Source organism: Heptranchias perlo, chromosome 12 (assembly GCF_035084215.1).
Source record: "Heptranchias perlo isolate sHepPer1 chromosome 12, sHepPer1.hap1, whole genome shotgun sequence".
Classification (NCBI taxonomy): domain Eukaryota; kingdom Metazoa; phylum Chordata; class Chondrichthyes; order Hexanchiformes; family Hexanchidae; genus Heptranchias; species Heptranchias perlo.
Genome location: NC_090336.1, coordinates 67,723,010 through 67,738,293, shown reverse-complemented (window position 1 = coordinate 67,738,293; position 15,284 = coordinate 67,723,010). Strand labels below are relative to the sequence as shown.

Genomic DNA, 15,284 nt, shown 5'->3' with positions numbered 1-15,284 from the left:
GCCCAGCCAGCCGAGCCAGCATCTGCAGTATTTTCTTTTGATTGGTCTTGCCTGCTGTGGAATGAACGTTTAAACACGAGCTGCTGATTGTCAGCACCTCACCTCTTTCTCAATTGGCCGTTGCAATCTCACTCACTCGCTGTGAGACACGTCACGTCACGTCACTAGTTTTCTTTAAAGCGGTTTCCTTCCACGGCAGTGAGTTAGTGACTGAGACTGACTGACGGAGGTCCGTTGAGACGCCACCTTCTCCCATCTGATCGGTGGCCGACTGGCAAATTTACCAATCTGTCAAGCAATCCTAGCAAGAAAGGAAAAAACGGCAACTTCTTTAAACTGATCCACTGTTGCAATTAGAAACGGTGGCAAAAATGTGCCCAGAGTGGGAGAGAACGGCAGTGCTTCCAGACTGCTTTAGACACAGTCAGCCAGAGACCAAAGAGGGAGGGAAAACAGGAGCGGAGATCAATTCGCATCGAGCGCGTTATCGCTTCTCGGCCTTTTGGCGAAGATCAAGTGGTCAAGTGGGGGAAGGCAACCATTTGGAGCCTTCCTGCCATTGTATGCCGGGGGGATGCAGTCAGGGAGAAATCCCCTCGGGCAGAGTGTAGAGCTTTGGCTTGTAGAGCTTTGGCTTGATGTAATGTCACTGCAAGGAATCTGGAATGAATCTGTAAGGCAATAAGGCACCCCAGAGTGTCAGAAAAAAAAAAAAAAAGTTTCTGTTCTTATCAGTTTAATATCTGATATGTCCCCTATCTGGGGACCAAATATTAAATTGATTTTTGGAACAGGGAGATGGAACAAGAGCTTGCTCCGTCCACTCCACGCATCGACCCAGTATTACAGTGTCTCTGGCAACGGTGCACCTCCCTGTGGGGAGATATTCAAAATGCTGAACGGATTTTTGGAGCCTGTATTATTACTCAGAATGCTGAGATATTGCAACTGTGGTTTTCTTGTTTACTCCTGGGATGGATGAGTGCCATTCCCTTTCTTCCTTTTCCCTCTTGCAGTTTTACCTTGGAGGGAAAGACGTCAGTCTCAGGTCACTTTTCAGGAAGCTGCAAGCCTGTGTATTGGGACGTGCCACCTTCCACAGACTTGGTCTCCTGACCTGAAACATTTAACTCCAGTTGTTGTGTGAAAAATTACTGCAGTTTTAAACTGGCAGTTCCAGAATTAATTGTTTCCAAGTCAGACATTTCCCGAAACAGAGAGCGCGAGAGAGACACAATGTTAACGTTTAAACTGCCACAAGCGAGAGGCGAAATAACTTCACGTTGCTGACTTTAAAAATGCGAGCAGACAGTGCGTGTGTGTTTGGAGGGAGTGCACTGTGAATGGCCACATTGGAAGCTGTGAGATCAAACTGTGCTGCTAACTGAGTGTTAAGGTGAGTAAAAGGCACTGGTTTGGGTGGATCATTGCGCTCAGGATGGGAGATTTTCTTGAACGGTGCCAATTAATCTGCACCAGAAAATCATCCCCTGACCAGGATTCGAACCCGGGTCTCAACGAGTTTTAAATGTTGCGTCCTAACCACTAGACCATCAGGGGAGTTGCCCTCAATCCCCTGCAAACATATACAGAAGGCTGAACACATGGCTCCCTACAGTAGCAGCAGTGTCACCAGCAGAGGGCTTGAGTTGCCATTTCCACTTTGACACTCAGTCTTTTCACACTCAGTCAAATGGCAAACGTCTATTCAGGAGGTTATCGCTTCTCGGCTTTGGGACCGAATATTAAATTGAATTTTGCAACAGGGAGATGGAATAGGGGCTTGGCTCCGTCCACTCCACGCATCGACCCAGTATTGCAGTGTCTCTGGCAACGGTGCACCTCCCTGTGGGGAGATATTCAAAAGGAAAAACAGCTCTTTCCCAGCGTCTCTGTCCGTGTGTACGTATTATGACTGAGAATAAAGCTGATATATTGCACTTACTTTCTCAGCTCAGTGGTATTCTTTTCTTCTCCTGGGCTGAGTGCCGCTCGTTCTCTCGCTCGCTCGCACGCAGGCAGCGATTATAATTCAAACTGCAAAATAACTTAACTTTAAACAAGCAGGGTCTGAGTACAAATGAAAACTGCGCTCCTGGACTGGACGGACTGTCTGTTTGTCTCGGTGAGGAAAAGGCAGTGGTGGTGAGGGTGGAGCATTGCGCTCAGGAGGGGAGACTTTCTTTGAGTGGTGCCAATTAATCTGCACCAGAAAATCATCCCCCCGACCGGGATTGGAACCCGGGTCTCAACGATTTAAAAGGTTGCGTCCTCGACCACTGGGCCACCTGGGAACCGCCTGAGGAACCTGTCCAAGAGGCTGAGGACACGCACGCCTGCTCCACGAGCAGCAGCGACCAGCAGGGGGCCGACCGGCTGATCCTTCCCTTTCACAGGCAGGCTTCTGGCCCTCGATAAAACGCCAAAGGTGTTCAGAAGGAAGGCCTGGGGGGAGGGAGGGAGGGACGGCCATTGGAAATCAGCACAAAGCAGGTCCCCTGGAATCTCACACCTCCGACCCAGGAAACAGGTCTCCTGGTCAAAGCAGTCCAGCCATTAACGTGACAATGGACAGGGCCCCGGCAGCTTGAGACACATCTTTCTTTCGATATGCAAGTTCTTTTTAAAAAGGTTTCCTTCCACAGCAGCTCTGAGTGAGAGACTGACTGACATACGTACACACACACACACACACACACACACACACAACACCGTCACCCATCCGATTGGTGGACCGCGGGGTCGACAATCTAACTTTTCGTTTCGATGCAGGGGAGATCGCGAACGCAGTCCCCCACTACCACAAATTTTGCAGTCGAGTATCCCGCATTTGGGGACATCGCAGGCGTCAGCGCACACCCCAAGTGCAATGGGCTAGCCTCATCCTGGGAGATCCGCCTTCGGGATCACAGATTCTCCCCTGCCAGGTAAGTATGCCTTGTGTCGCCACACACTGCCACTAGACAGCATTCGCTACCTTTTACGATTGCAAGGGCAGGTTTTAAGAATCAAAACGTCCCTTCGCTCGCAACGTGCTGATGCTCTGAGAGATTAATTCCGCTCAAATATCGTACCGTATATCCGATGATACACTCTGGGAGAAAATACTGCAGCGATGCGCTGCCGGCGATGGTTGTTTGCATGTCGCCCTTCAAGGGAAATGTCCCGCCTCCAGTTGTTGCTGTAGCAATATATACACGCGCGTTGTCGTGGTAATATAGAACTGCAAGTTGCCGTTGTCGTGGTAGTTTCGAATCAGCACAAAGCAGGTGCACTCCCTGGAATGTCACACCTGCGTCCCAGAAAACAGGTCTCCTGGTCAAAGCAGTCCCGCCCCGCCCTGGGATTAACGTGACAATGGACAGGGCCCAGTCAGGGAGCAGCTTGAGAGACATCTTTCAATAGGCACTTCTGAAACATTAACGCCTTGTTTCTTTCGACAGTTTAACCAGCCTTTAACACGTCTTGTGTTTTTATTTCCCATTTCCAGCCAGCCAGCCCAGCCAGCCGAGCCAGCATCTGCAGTATTTTCTTTTGATTGGTCTTGCCTGCTGTGGAATGAACGTTTAAACACGAGCTGCTGATTGTCAGCACCTCACCTCTTTCTCAATTGGCCGTTGCAATCTCACTCACTCGCTGTGAGACACGTCACGTCACGTCACTAGTTTTCTTTAAAGCGGTTTCCTTCCACGGCAGTGAGTTAGTGACTGAGACTGACCGACGGAGGTCCGTTGAGACGCCACCTTCTCCCATCTGATCGGTGGCCGACTGGCAAATTTACCAATCTGTCAAGCAATCCTAGCAAGAAAGGAAAAAACGGCAACTTCTTTAAACTGATCCACTGTTGCAATTAGAAACGGTGGCAAAAATGTGCCCAGAGTGGGAGAGAACGGCAGTGCTTCCAGACTGCTTTAGACACAGTCAGCCAGAGACCAAAGAGGGAGGGAAAACAGGAGCGGAGATCAATTCGCATCGAGCGCGTTATCGCTTCTCGGCCTTTTGGCGAAGATCAAGTGGTCAAGTGGGGGAAGGCAACCATTTGGAGCCTTCCTGCCATTGTATGCCGGGGGGATGCAGTCAGGGAGAAATCCCCTCGGGCAGAGTGTAGAGCTTTGGCTTGTAGAGCTTTGGCTTGATGTAATGTCACTGCAAGGAATCTGGAATGAATCTGTAAGGCAATAAGGCACCCCAGAGTGTCAGAAAAAAAAAAAAAAAGTTTCTGTTCTTATCAGTTTAATATCTGATATGTCCCCTATCTGGGGACCAAATATTAAATTGATTTTTGGAACAGGGAGATGGAACAAGAGCTTGCTCCGTCCACTCCACGCATCGACCCAGTATTACAGTGTCTCTGGCAACGGTGCACCTCCCTGTGGGGAGATATTCAAAATGCTGAACGGATTTTTGGAGCCTGTATTATTACTCAGAATGCTGAGATATTGCAACTGTGGTTTTCTTGTTTACTCCTGGGATGGATGAGTGCCATTCCCTTTCTTCCTTTTCCCTCTTGCAGTTTTACCTTGGAGGGAAAGACGTCAGTCTCAGGTCACTTTTCAGGAAGCTGCAAGCCTGTGTATTGGGACGTGCCACCTTCCACAGACTTGGTCTCCTGACCTGAAACATTTAACTCCAGTTGTTGTGTGAAAAATTACTGCAGTTTTAAACTGGCAGTTCCAGAATTAATTGTTTCCAAGTCAGACATTTCCCGAAACAGAGAGCGCGAGAGAGACACAATGTTAACGTTTAAACTGCCACAAGCGAGAGGCGAAATAACTTCACGTTGCTGACTTTAAAAATGCGAGCAGACAGTGCGTGTGTGTTTGGAGGGAGTGCACTGTGAATGGCCACATTGGAAGCTGTGAGATCAAACTGTGCTGCTAACTGAGTGTTAAGGTGAGTAAAAGGCACTGGTTTGGGTGGATCATTGCGCTCAGGATGGGAGATTTTCTTGAACGGTGCCAATTAATCTGCACCAGAAAATCATCCCCTGACCAGGATTCGAACCCGGGTGTCAACGAGTTTTAAATGTTGCGTCCTAACCACTAGACCATCAGGGGAGTTGCCCTCAATCCCCTGCAAACATATACAGAAGGCTGAACACATGGCTCCCTACAGTAGCAGCAGTGTCACCAGCAGAGGGCTTGAGTTGCCATTTCCACTTTGACACTCAGTCTTTTCACACTCAGTCAAATGGCAAACGTCTATTCAGGAGGTTATCGCTTCTCGGCTTTGGGACCGAATATTAAATTGAATTTTGCAACAGGGAGATGGAATAGGGGCTTGGCTCCGTCCACTCCACGCATCGACCCAGTATTGCAGTGTCTCTGGCAACGGTGCACCTCCCTGTGGGGAGATATTCAAAAGGAAAAACAGCTCTTTCCCAGCGTCTCTGTCCGTGTGTACGTATTATGACTGAGAATAAAGCTGATATATTGCACTTACTTTCTCAGCTCAGTGCTATTCTTTTCTTCTCCTGGGCTGAGTGCCGCTCGTTCGCTCGCTCGCTCGCTCGCTCGCACGCAGGCAGCGATTATAATTCAAACTGCAAAATAACTTAACTTTAAACAAGCAGGGTCTGAGTACAAATGAAAACTGCGCTCCTGGACTGGACGGACTGTCTGTTTGTCTCGGTGAGGAAAAGGCAGTGGTGGTGAGGGTGGAGCATTGCACTCAGGAGGGGAGACTTTCTTTGAGTGGTGCCAATTAATCTGCACCAGAAAATCATCCCCCCGACCGGGATTGGAACCCGGGTCTCAACGATTTAAAAGGTTGCGTCCTCGACCACTGGGCCACCTGGGGGAGCTGCCTCAACCGCCTGAGGAACCTGTCCGAGAGGCTGAGGACACGCACGCCTGCTCCACGAGCAGCAGCGACCAGCAGGGGGCCGACCGGCTGATCCTTCCCTTTCACAGGCAGGCTTCTGGCCCTCGATAAAACAACAAAGGTGTTCAGAAGGAAGGCCTGGGGGGAGGGAGGGACGGCCGTTGGAAATCAGCACAAAGCAGGTCCCCTGGAATCTCACACCTCCGACCCAGGAAACAGGTCTCCTGGTCAAAGCAGTCCAGCCATTAACGTGACAATGGACAGGGCCCCGGCAGCTTGAGACACATCTTTCTTTCGATATGCAAGTTCTTTTTAAAAAGGTTTCCTTCCACAGCAGCTCTGAGTGAGAGACTGACTGACATACGTACACACACACACACACACACACACAACACCGTCACCCATCCGATTGGTGGACCGCGGGGTCGACAATCTAACTTTTCGTTTCGATGCAGGGGAGAGCGCGAACGCAGTCCCCCACTACCACAAATTTTGCAGTCGAGTATCCCGCATTTGGGGACATCGCAGGCGTCAGCGCACACCCCAAGTGCAATGGGCTAGCCCCATCCTGGGAGATCCGCCTTCGGGATCACAGATTCTCCCCTGCCAGGTAAGTATGCCTTGTGTCGCCACACACTGCCACTAGACAGCATTCGCTACCTTTTACGATTGCAAGGGCAGGTTTTAAGAATCAAAACGTCCCTTCGCTCGCAACGTGCTGATGCTCTGAGAGATTAATTCCGCTCAAATATCGTACCGTATATCTGATGATACACTCTGGGAGAAAATACTGCAGCGATGCGGTGCCGGCGATGGTTGTTTGCATGTCGCCCTTCAAGGGAAATGTCCCGCCTCCAGTTGTTGCTGTAGCAATATATACACGCGCGTTGTCGTGGTAATATAGAACTGCAAGTTGCCGTTGTCGTGGTCGTTTCGAATCAGCACAAAGCAGGTGCACTCCCTGGAATGTCACACCTGCGTCCCAGAAAACAGGTCTCCTGGTCAAAGCAGTCCCGCCCCGCCCTGGGATTAACGTGACAATGGACAGGGCCCAGTCAGGGAGCAGCTTGAGAGACATCTTTCAATAGGCACTTCTGAAACATTAACGCCTTGTTTCTTTCGACAGTTTAACCAGCCTTTAACACGTCTTGTGTTTTTATTTCCCATTTCCAGCCAGCCAGCCCAGCCAGCCGAGCCAGCATCTGCAGTATTTTCTTTTGATTGGTCTTGCCTGCTGTGGAATGAACGTTTAAACACGAGCTGCTGATTGTCAGCACCTCACCTCTTTCTCAATTGGCCGTTGCAATCTCACTCACTCGCTGTGAGACACGTCACGTCACGTCACTAGTTTTCTTTAAAGCGGTTTCCTTCCACGGCAGTGAGTTAGTGACTGAGACTGACTGACGGAGGTCCGTTGAGACGCCACCTTCTCCCATCTGATCGGTGGCCGACTGGCAAATTTACCAATCTGTCAAGCAATCCTAGCAAGAAAGGAAAAAACGGCAACTTCTTTAAACTGATCCACTGTTGCAATTAGAAACGGTGGCAAAAATGTGCCCAGAGTGGGAGAGAACGGCAGTGCTTCCAGACTGCTTTAGACACAGTCAGCCAGAGACCAAAGAGGGAGGGAAAACAGGAGCGGAGATCAATTCGCATCGAGCGCGTTATCGCTTCTCGGCCTTTTGGCGAAGATCAAGTGGTCAAGTGGGGGAAGGCAACCATTTGGAGCCTTCCTGCCATTGTATGCCGGGGGGATGCAGTCAGGGAGAAATCCCCTCGGGCAGAGTGTAGAGCTTTGGCTTGTAGAGCTTTGGCTTGATGTAATGTCACTGCAAGGAATCTGGAATGAATCTGTAAGGCAATAAGGCACCCCAGAGTGTCAGAAAAAAAAAAAAAAAGTTTCTGTTCTTATCAGTTTAATATCTGATATGTCCCCTATCTGGGGACCAAATATTAAATTGATTTTTGGAACAGGGAGATGGAACAAGAGCTTGCTCCGTCCACTCCACGCATCGACCCAGTATTACAGTGTCTCTGGCAACGGTGCACCTCCCTGTGGGGAGATATTCAAAATGCTGAACGGATTTTTGGAGCCTGTATTATTACTCAGAATGCTGAGATATTGCAACTGTGGTTTTCTTGTTTACTCCTGGGATGGATGAGTGCCACTCCCTTTCTTCCTTTTCCCTCTTGCAGTTTTACCTTGGAGGGAAAGACGTCAGTCTCAGGTCACTTTTCAGGAAGCTGCAAGCCTGTGTATTGGGACGTGCCACCTTCCACAGACTTGGTCTCCTGACCTGAAACATTTAACTCCAGTTGTTGTGTGAAAAATTACTGCAGTTTTAAACTGGCAGTTCCAGAATTAATTGTTTCCAAGTCAGACATTTCCCGAAACAGAGAGCGCGAGAGAGACACAATGTTAACGTTTAAACTGCCACAAGCGAGAGGCGAAATAACTTCACGTTGCTGACTTTAAAAATGCGAGCAGACAGTGCGTGTGTGTTTGGAGGGAGTGCACTGTGAATGGCCACATTGGAAGCTGTGAGATCAAACTGTGCTGCTAACTGAGTGTTAAGGTGAGTAAAAGGCACTGGTTTGGGTGGAGCATTGCGCTCAGGATGGGAGATTTTCTTGAACGGTGCCAATTAATCTGCACCAGAAAATCATCCCCTGACCAGGATTCGAACCCGGGTCTCAACGAGTTTTAAATGTTGCGTCCTAACCACTAGACCATCAGGGGAGTTGCCCTCAATCCCCTGCAAACATATACAGAAGGCTGAACACATGGCTCCCTACAGTAGCAGCAGTGTCACCAGCAGAGGGCTTGAGTTGCCATTTCCACTTTGACACTCAGTCTTTTCACACTCAGTCAAATGGCAAACGTCTATTCAGGAGGTTATCGCTTCTCGGCTTCGGGACCGAATATTAAATTGAATTTTGCAACAGGGAGATGGAATAGGGGCTTGGCTCCGTCCACTCCACGCATCGACCCAGTATTGCAGTGTCTCTGGCAACGGTGCACCTCCCTGTGGGGAGATATTCAAAAGGAAAAACAGCTCTTTCCCAGCGTCTCTGTCCGTGTGTACGTATTATGACTGAGAATAAAGCTGATATATTGCACTTACTTTCTCAGCTCAGTGCTATTCTTTTCTTCTCCTGGGCTGAGTGCCGCTCGTTCGCTCGCTCGCTCGCTCGCTCGCACGCAGGCAGCGATTATAATTCAAACTGCAAAATAACTTAACTTTAAACAAGCAGGGTCTGAGTACAAATGAAAACTGCGCTCCTGGACTGGACGGACTGTCTGTTTGTCTCGGTGAGGAAAAGGCAGTGGTGGTGAGGGTGGAGCATTGCACTCAGGAGGGGAGACTTTCTTTGAGTGGTGCCAATTAATCTGCACCAGAAAATCATCCCCCCGACCGGGATTGGAACCCGGGTCTCAACGATTTAAAAGGTTGCGTCCTCGACCACTGGGCCACCTGGGGGAGCTGCCTCAACCGACTGAGGAACCTGTCCGAGAGGCTGAGGACACGCACGCCTGCTCCACGAGCAGCAGCGACCAGCAGGGGGCCGACCGGCTGATCCTTCCCTTTCACAGGCAGGCTTCTGGCCCTCGATAAAACGACAAAGGTGTTCAGAAGGAAGGCCTGGGGGGAGGGAGGGACGGCCGTTGGAAATCAGCACAAAGCAGGTCCCCTGGAATCTCACACCTCCGACCCAGGAAACAGGTCTCCTGGTCAAAGCAGTCCAGCCATTAACGTGACAATGGACAGGGCCCCGGCAGCTTGAGACACATCTTTCTTTCGATATGCAAGTTCTTTTTAAAAAGGTTTCCTTCCACAGCAGCTCTGAGTGAGAGACTGACTGACATACGTACACACACACACACACACACACACAACACCGTCACCCATCCGATTGGTGGACCGCGGGGTCGACAATCTAACTTTTCGTTTCGATGCAGGGGAGAGCGCGAACGCAGTCCCCCACTACCACAAATTTTGCAGTCGAGTATCCCGCATTTGGGGACATCGCAGGCGTCAGCGCACACCCCAAGTGCAATGGGCTAGCCTCATCCTGGGAGATCCGCCTTCGGGATCACAGATTCTCCCCTGCCAGGTAAGTATGCCTTGTGTCGCCACACACTGCCACTAGACAGCATTCGCTACCTTTTACGATTGCAAGGGCAGGTTTTAAGAATCAAAACGTCCCTTCGCTCGCAACGTGCTGATGCTCTGAGAGATTAATTCCGCTCAAATATCGTACCGTATATCCGATGATACACTCTGGGAGAAAATACTGCAGCGATGCGGTGCCGGCGATGGTTGTTTGCATGTCGCCCTTCAAGGGAAATGTCCCGCCTCCAGTTGTTGCTGTAGCAATATATACACGCGCGTTGTCGTGGTAATATAGAACTGCAAGTTGCCGTTGTCGTGGTCGTTTCGAATCAGCACAAAGCAGGTGCACTCCCTGGAATGTCACACCTGCGTCCCAGAAAACAGGTCTCCTGGTCAAAGCAGTCCCGCCCCGCCCTGGGATTAACGTGACAATGGACAGGGCCCAGTCAGGGAGCAGCTTGAGAGACATCTTTCAATAGGCACTTCTGAAACATTAACGCCTTGTTTCTTTCGACAGTTTAACCAGCCTTTAACACGTCTTGTGTTTTTATTTCCCATTTCCAGCCAGCCAGCCCAGCCAGCCGAGCCAGCATCTGCAGTATTTTCTTTTGATTGGTCTTGCCTGCTGTGGAATGAACGTTTAAACACGAGCTGCTGATTGTCAGCACCTCACCTCTTTCTCAATTGGCCGTTGCAATCTCACTCACTCGCTGTGAGACACGTCACGTCACGTCACTAGTTTTCTTTAAAGCGGTTTCCTTCCACGGCAGTGAGTTAGTGACTGAGACTGACTGACGGAGGTCCGTTGAGACGCCACCTTCTCCCATCTGATCGGTGGCCGACTGGCAAATTTACCAATCTGTCAAGCAATCCTAGCAAGAAAGGAAAAAACGGCAACTTCTTTAAACTGATCCACTGTTGCAATTAGAAACGGTGGCAAAAATGTGCCCAGAGTGGGAGAGAACGGCAGTGCTTCCAGACTGCTTTAGACACAGTCAGCCAGAGACCAAAGAGGGAGGGAAAACAGGAGCGGAGATCAATTCGCATCGAGCGCGTTATCGCTTCTCGGCCTTTTGGCGAAGATCAAGTGGTCAAGTGGGGGAAGGCAACCATTTGGAGCCTTCCTGCCATTGTATGCCGGGGGGATGCAGTCAGGGAGAAATCCCCTCGGGCAGAGTGTAGAGCTTTGGCTTGTAGAGCTTTGGCTTGATGTAATGTCACTGCAAGGAATCTGGAATGAATCTGTAAGGCAATAAGGCACCCCAGAGTGTCAGAAAAAAAAAAAAAAAGTTTCTGTTCTTATCAGTTTAATATCTGATATGTCCCCTATCTGGGGACCAAATATTAAATTGATTTTTGGAACAGGGAGATGGAACAAGAGCTTGCTCCGTCCACTCCACGCATCGACCCAGTATTACAGTGTCTCTGGCAACGGTGCACCTCCCTGTGGGGAGATATTCAAAATGCTGAACGGATTTTTGGAGCCTGTATTATTACTCAGAATGCTGAGATATTGCAACTGTGGTTTTCTTGTTTACTCCTGGGATGGATGAGTGCCATTCCCTTTCTTCCTTTTCCCTCTTGCAGTTTTACCTTGGAGGGAAAGACGTCAGTCTCAGGTCACTTTTCAGGAAGCTGCAAGCCTGTGTATTGGGACGTGCCACCTTCCACAGACTTGGTCTCCTGACCTGAAACATTTAACTCCAGTTGTTGTGTGAAAAATTACTGCAGTTTTAAACTGGCAGTTCCAGAATTAATTGTTTCCAAGTCAGACATTTCCCGAAACAGAGAGCGCGAGAGAGACACAATGTTAACGTTTAAACTGCCACAAGCGAGAGGCGAAATAACTTCACGTTGCTGACTTTAAAAATGCGAGCAGACAGTGCGTGTGTGTTTGGAGGGAGTGCACTGTGAATGGCCACATTGGAAGCTGTGAGATCAAACTGTGCTGCTAACTGAGTGTTAAGGTGAGTAAAAGGCACTGGTTTGGGTGGAGCATTGCGCTCAGGATGGGAGATTTTCTTGAACGGTGCCAATTAATCTGCACCAGAAAATCATCCCCTGACCGGGATTCGAACCCGGGTGTCAACGAGTTTTAAATGTTGCGTCCTAACCACTAGACCATCAGGGGAGTTGCCCTCAATCCCCTGCAAACATATACAGAAGGCTGAACACATGGCTCCCTACAGTAGCAGCAGTGTCACCAGCAGAGGGCTTGAGTTGCCATTTCCACTTTGACACTCAGTCTTTTCACACTCAGTCAAATGGCAAACGTCTATTCAGGAGGTTATCGCTTCTCGGCTTCGGGACCGAATATTAAATTGAATTTTGCAACAGGGAGATGGAATAGGGGCTTGGCTCCGTCCACTCCACGCATCGACCCAGTATTGCAGTGTCTCTGGCAACGGTGCACCTCCCTGTGGGGAGATATTCAAAAGGAAAAACAGCTCTTTCCCAGCGTCTCTGTCCGTGTGTACGTATTATGACTGAGAATAAAGCTGATATATTGCACTTACTTTCTCAGCTCAGTGCTATTCTTTTCTTCTCCTGGGCTGAGTGCCGCTCGTTCGCTCGCTCGCTCGCTCGCTCGCACGCAGGCAGCGATTATAATTCAAACTGCAAAATAACTTAACTTTAAACAAGCAGGGTCTGAGTACAAATGAAAACTGCGCTCCTGGACTGGACGGACTGTCTGTTTGTCTCGGTGAGGAAAAGGCAGTGGTGGTGAGGGTGGAGCATTGCACTCAGGAGGGGAGACTTTCTTTGAGTGGTGCCAATTAATCTGCACCAGAAAATCATCCCCCCGACCGGGATTGGAACCCGGGTCTCAACGATTTAAAAGGTTGCGTCCTCGACCACTGGGCCACCTGGGGGAGCTGCCTCAACCGCCTGAGGAACCTGTCCGAGAGGCTGAGGACACGCACGCCTGCTCCACGAGCAGCAGCGACCAGCAGGGGGCCGACCGGCTGATCCTTCCCTTTCACAGGCAGGCTTCTGGCCCTCGATAAAACGACAAAGGTGTTCAGAAGGAAGGCCTGGGGGGAGGGAGGGACGGCCGTTGGAAATCAGCACAAAGCAGGTCCCCTGGAATCTCACACCTCCGACCCAGGAAACAGGTCTCCTGGTCAAAGCAGTCCAGCCATTAACGTGACAATGGACAGGGCCCCGGCAGCTTGAGACACATCTTTCTTTCGATATGCAAGTTCTTTTTAAAAAGGTTTCCTTCCACAGCAGCTCTGAGTGAGAGACTGACTGACATACGTACACACACACACACACACACACACACACAACACCGTCACCCATCCGATTGGTGGACCGCGGGGTCGACAATCTAACTTTTCGTTTCGATGCAGGGGAGAGCGCGAACGCAGTCCCCCACTACCACAAATTTTGCAGTCGAGTATCCCGCATTTGGGGACATCGCAGGCGTCAGCGCACACCCCAAGTGCAATGGGCTAGCCTCATCCTGGGAGATCCGCCTTCGGGATCACAGATTCTCCCCTGCCAGGTAAGTATGCCTTGTGTCGCCACACACTGCCACTAGACAGCATTCGCTACCTTTTACGATTGCAAGGGCAGGTTTTAAGAATCAAAACGTCCCTTCGCTCGCAACGTGCTGATGCTCTGAGAGATTAATTCCGCTCAAATATCGTACCGTATATCCGATGATACACTCTGGGAGAAAATACTGCAGCGATGCGGTGCCGGCGATGGTTGTTTGCATGTCGCCCTTCAAGGGAAATGTCCCGCCTCCAGTTGTTGCTGTAGCAATATATACACGCGCGTTGTCGTGGTAATATAGAACTGCAAGTTGCCGTTGTCGTGGTCGTTTCGAATCAGCACAAAGCAGGTGCACTCCCTGGAATGTCACACCTGCGTCCCAGAAAACAGGTCTCCTGGTCAAAGCAGTCCCGCCCCGCCCTGGGATTAACGTGACAATGGACAGGGCCCAGTCAGGGAGCAGCTTGAGAGACATCTTTCAATAGGCACTTCTGAAACATTAACGCCTTGTTTCTTTCGACAGTTTAACCAGCCTTTAACACGTCTTGTGTTTTTATTTCCCATTTCCAGCCAGCCAGCCCAGCCAGCCGAGCCAGCATCTGCAGTATTTTCTTTTGATTGGTCTTGCCTGCTGTGGAATGAACGTTTAAACACGAGCTGCTGATTGTCAGCACCTCACCTCTTTCTCAATTGGCCGTTGCAATCTCACTCACTCGCTGTGAGACACGTCACGTCACGTCACTAGTTTTCTTTAAAGCGGTTTCCTTCCACGGCAGTGAGTTAGTGACTGAGACTGACTGACGGAGGTCCGTTGAGACGCCACCTTCTCCCATCTGATCGGTGGCCGACTGGCAAATTTACCAATCTGTCAAGCAATCCTAGCAAGAAAGGAAAAAACGGCAACTTCTTTAAACTGATCCACTGTTGCAATTAGAAACGGTGGCAAAAATGTGCCCAGAGTGGGAGAGAACGGCAGTGCTTCCAGACTGCTTTAGACACAGTCAGCCAGAGACCAAAGAGGGAGGGAAAACAGGAGCGGAGATCAATTCGCATCGAGCGCGTTATCGCTTCTCGGCCTTTTGGCGAAGATCAAGTGGTCAAGTGGGGGAAGGCAACCATTTGGAGCCTTCCTGCCATTGTATGCCGGGGGGATGCAGTCAGGGAGAAATCCCCTCGGGCAGAGTGTAGAGCTTTGGCTTGTAGAGCTTTGGCTTGATGTAATGTCACTGCAAGGAATCTGGAATGAATCTGTAAGGCAATAAGGCACCCCAGAGTGTCAGAAAAAAAAAAAAAAAGTTTCTGTTCTTATCAGTTTAATATCTGATATGTCCCCTATCTGGGGACCAAATATTAAATTGATTTTTGGAACAGGGAGATGGAACAAGAGCTTGCTCCGTCCACTCCACGCATCGACCCAGTATTACAGTGTCTCTGGCAACGGTGCACCTCCCTGTGGGGAGATATTCAAAATGCTGAACGGATTTTTGGAGCCTGTATTATTACTCAGAATGCTGAGATATTGCAACTGTGGTTTTCTTGTTTACTCCTGGGATGGATGAGTGCCATTCCCTTTCTTCCTTTTCCCTCTTGCAGTTTTACCTTGGAGGGAAAGACGTCAGTCTCAGGTCACTTTTCAGGAAGCTGCAAGCCTGTGTATTGGGACGTGCCACCTTCCACAGACTTGGTCTCCTGACCTGAAACATTTAACTCCAGTTGTTGTGTGAAAAATTACTGCAGTTTTAAACTGGCAGTTCCAGAATTAATTGTTTCCAAGTCAGACATTTCCCGAAACAGAGAGCGCGAGAGAGACACAATGTTAACGTTTAAACTGCCACAAGCGAG

General features: G+C 49.8%; 4 non-coding genes and 9 pseudogenes across 4 annotated transcripts; 9 read left to right on the top strand and 4 right to left on the bottom strand.

Annotated features, from left to right (window-relative positions):
• The first annotated feature begins 669 nt into the window (after nucleotides 1–669).
• LOC137328808 (U2 spliceosomal RNA) lies at nucleotides 670–874 on the top strand (annotated as a pseudogene).
• Nucleotides 875–1,718: 844 nt separating this feature from the next.
• LOC137330337 (U2 spliceosomal RNA) lies at nucleotides 1,719–1,847 on the top strand (annotated as a pseudogene).
• Nucleotides 1,848–2,769: 922 nt separating this feature from the next.
• Nucleotides 2,770–2,935, bottom strand: LOC137330253 (U1 spliceosomal RNA). The gene has a single exon (XR_010965023.1). It is a non-coding gene; the product is annotated as a U1 spliceosomal RNA (small nuclear RNA).
• A 1,231-nt stretch (nucleotides 2,936–4,166) lies between these two features.
• LOC137328807 (U2 spliceosomal RNA) lies at nucleotides 4,167–4,371 on the top strand (annotated as a pseudogene).
• Nucleotides 4,372–5,215: 844 nt separating this feature from the next.
• LOC137330336 (U2 spliceosomal RNA) lies at nucleotides 5,216–5,344 on the top strand (annotated as a pseudogene).
• A 931-nt stretch (nucleotides 5,345–6,275) lies between these two features.
• On the bottom strand, nucleotides 6,276–6,441 carry LOC137329730 (U1 spliceosomal RNA). Its single transcript, XR_010964969.1, has one exon. It is a non-coding gene; the product is annotated as a U1 spliceosomal RNA (small nuclear RNA).
• Nucleotides 6,442–7,672: 1,231 nt separating this feature from the next.
• Nucleotides 7,673–7,877, top strand: LOC137328806 (U2 spliceosomal RNA; annotated as a pseudogene).
• Nucleotides 7,878–8,721: 844 nt separating this feature from the next.
• Nucleotides 8,722–8,850, top strand: LOC137330457 (U2 spliceosomal RNA; annotated as a pseudogene).
• Nucleotides 8,851–9,781: 931 nt separating this feature from the next.
• Nucleotides 9,782–9,947, bottom strand: LOC137330903 (U1 spliceosomal RNA). The gene has a single exon (XR_010965323.1). It is a non-coding gene; the product is annotated as a U1 spliceosomal RNA (small nuclear RNA).
• Nucleotides 9,948–11,178: 1,231 nt separating this feature from the next.
• LOC137328803 (U2 spliceosomal RNA) lies at nucleotides 11,179–11,383 on the top strand (annotated as a pseudogene).
• An 844-nt stretch (nucleotides 11,384–12,227) lies between these two features.
• On the top strand, nucleotides 12,228–12,356 carry LOC137330456 (U2 spliceosomal RNA; annotated as a pseudogene).
• A 935-nt stretch (nucleotides 12,357–13,291) lies between these two features.
• On the bottom strand, nucleotides 13,292–13,457 carry LOC137330892 (U1 spliceosomal RNA). Its single transcript, XR_010965312.1, has one exon. It is a non-coding gene; the product is annotated as a U1 spliceosomal RNA (small nuclear RNA).
• A 1,231-nt stretch (nucleotides 13,458–14,688) lies between these two features.
• LOC137328802 (U2 spliceosomal RNA) lies at nucleotides 14,689–14,893 on the top strand (annotated as a pseudogene).
• Nucleotides 14,894–15,284: the final 391 nt, after the last annotated feature.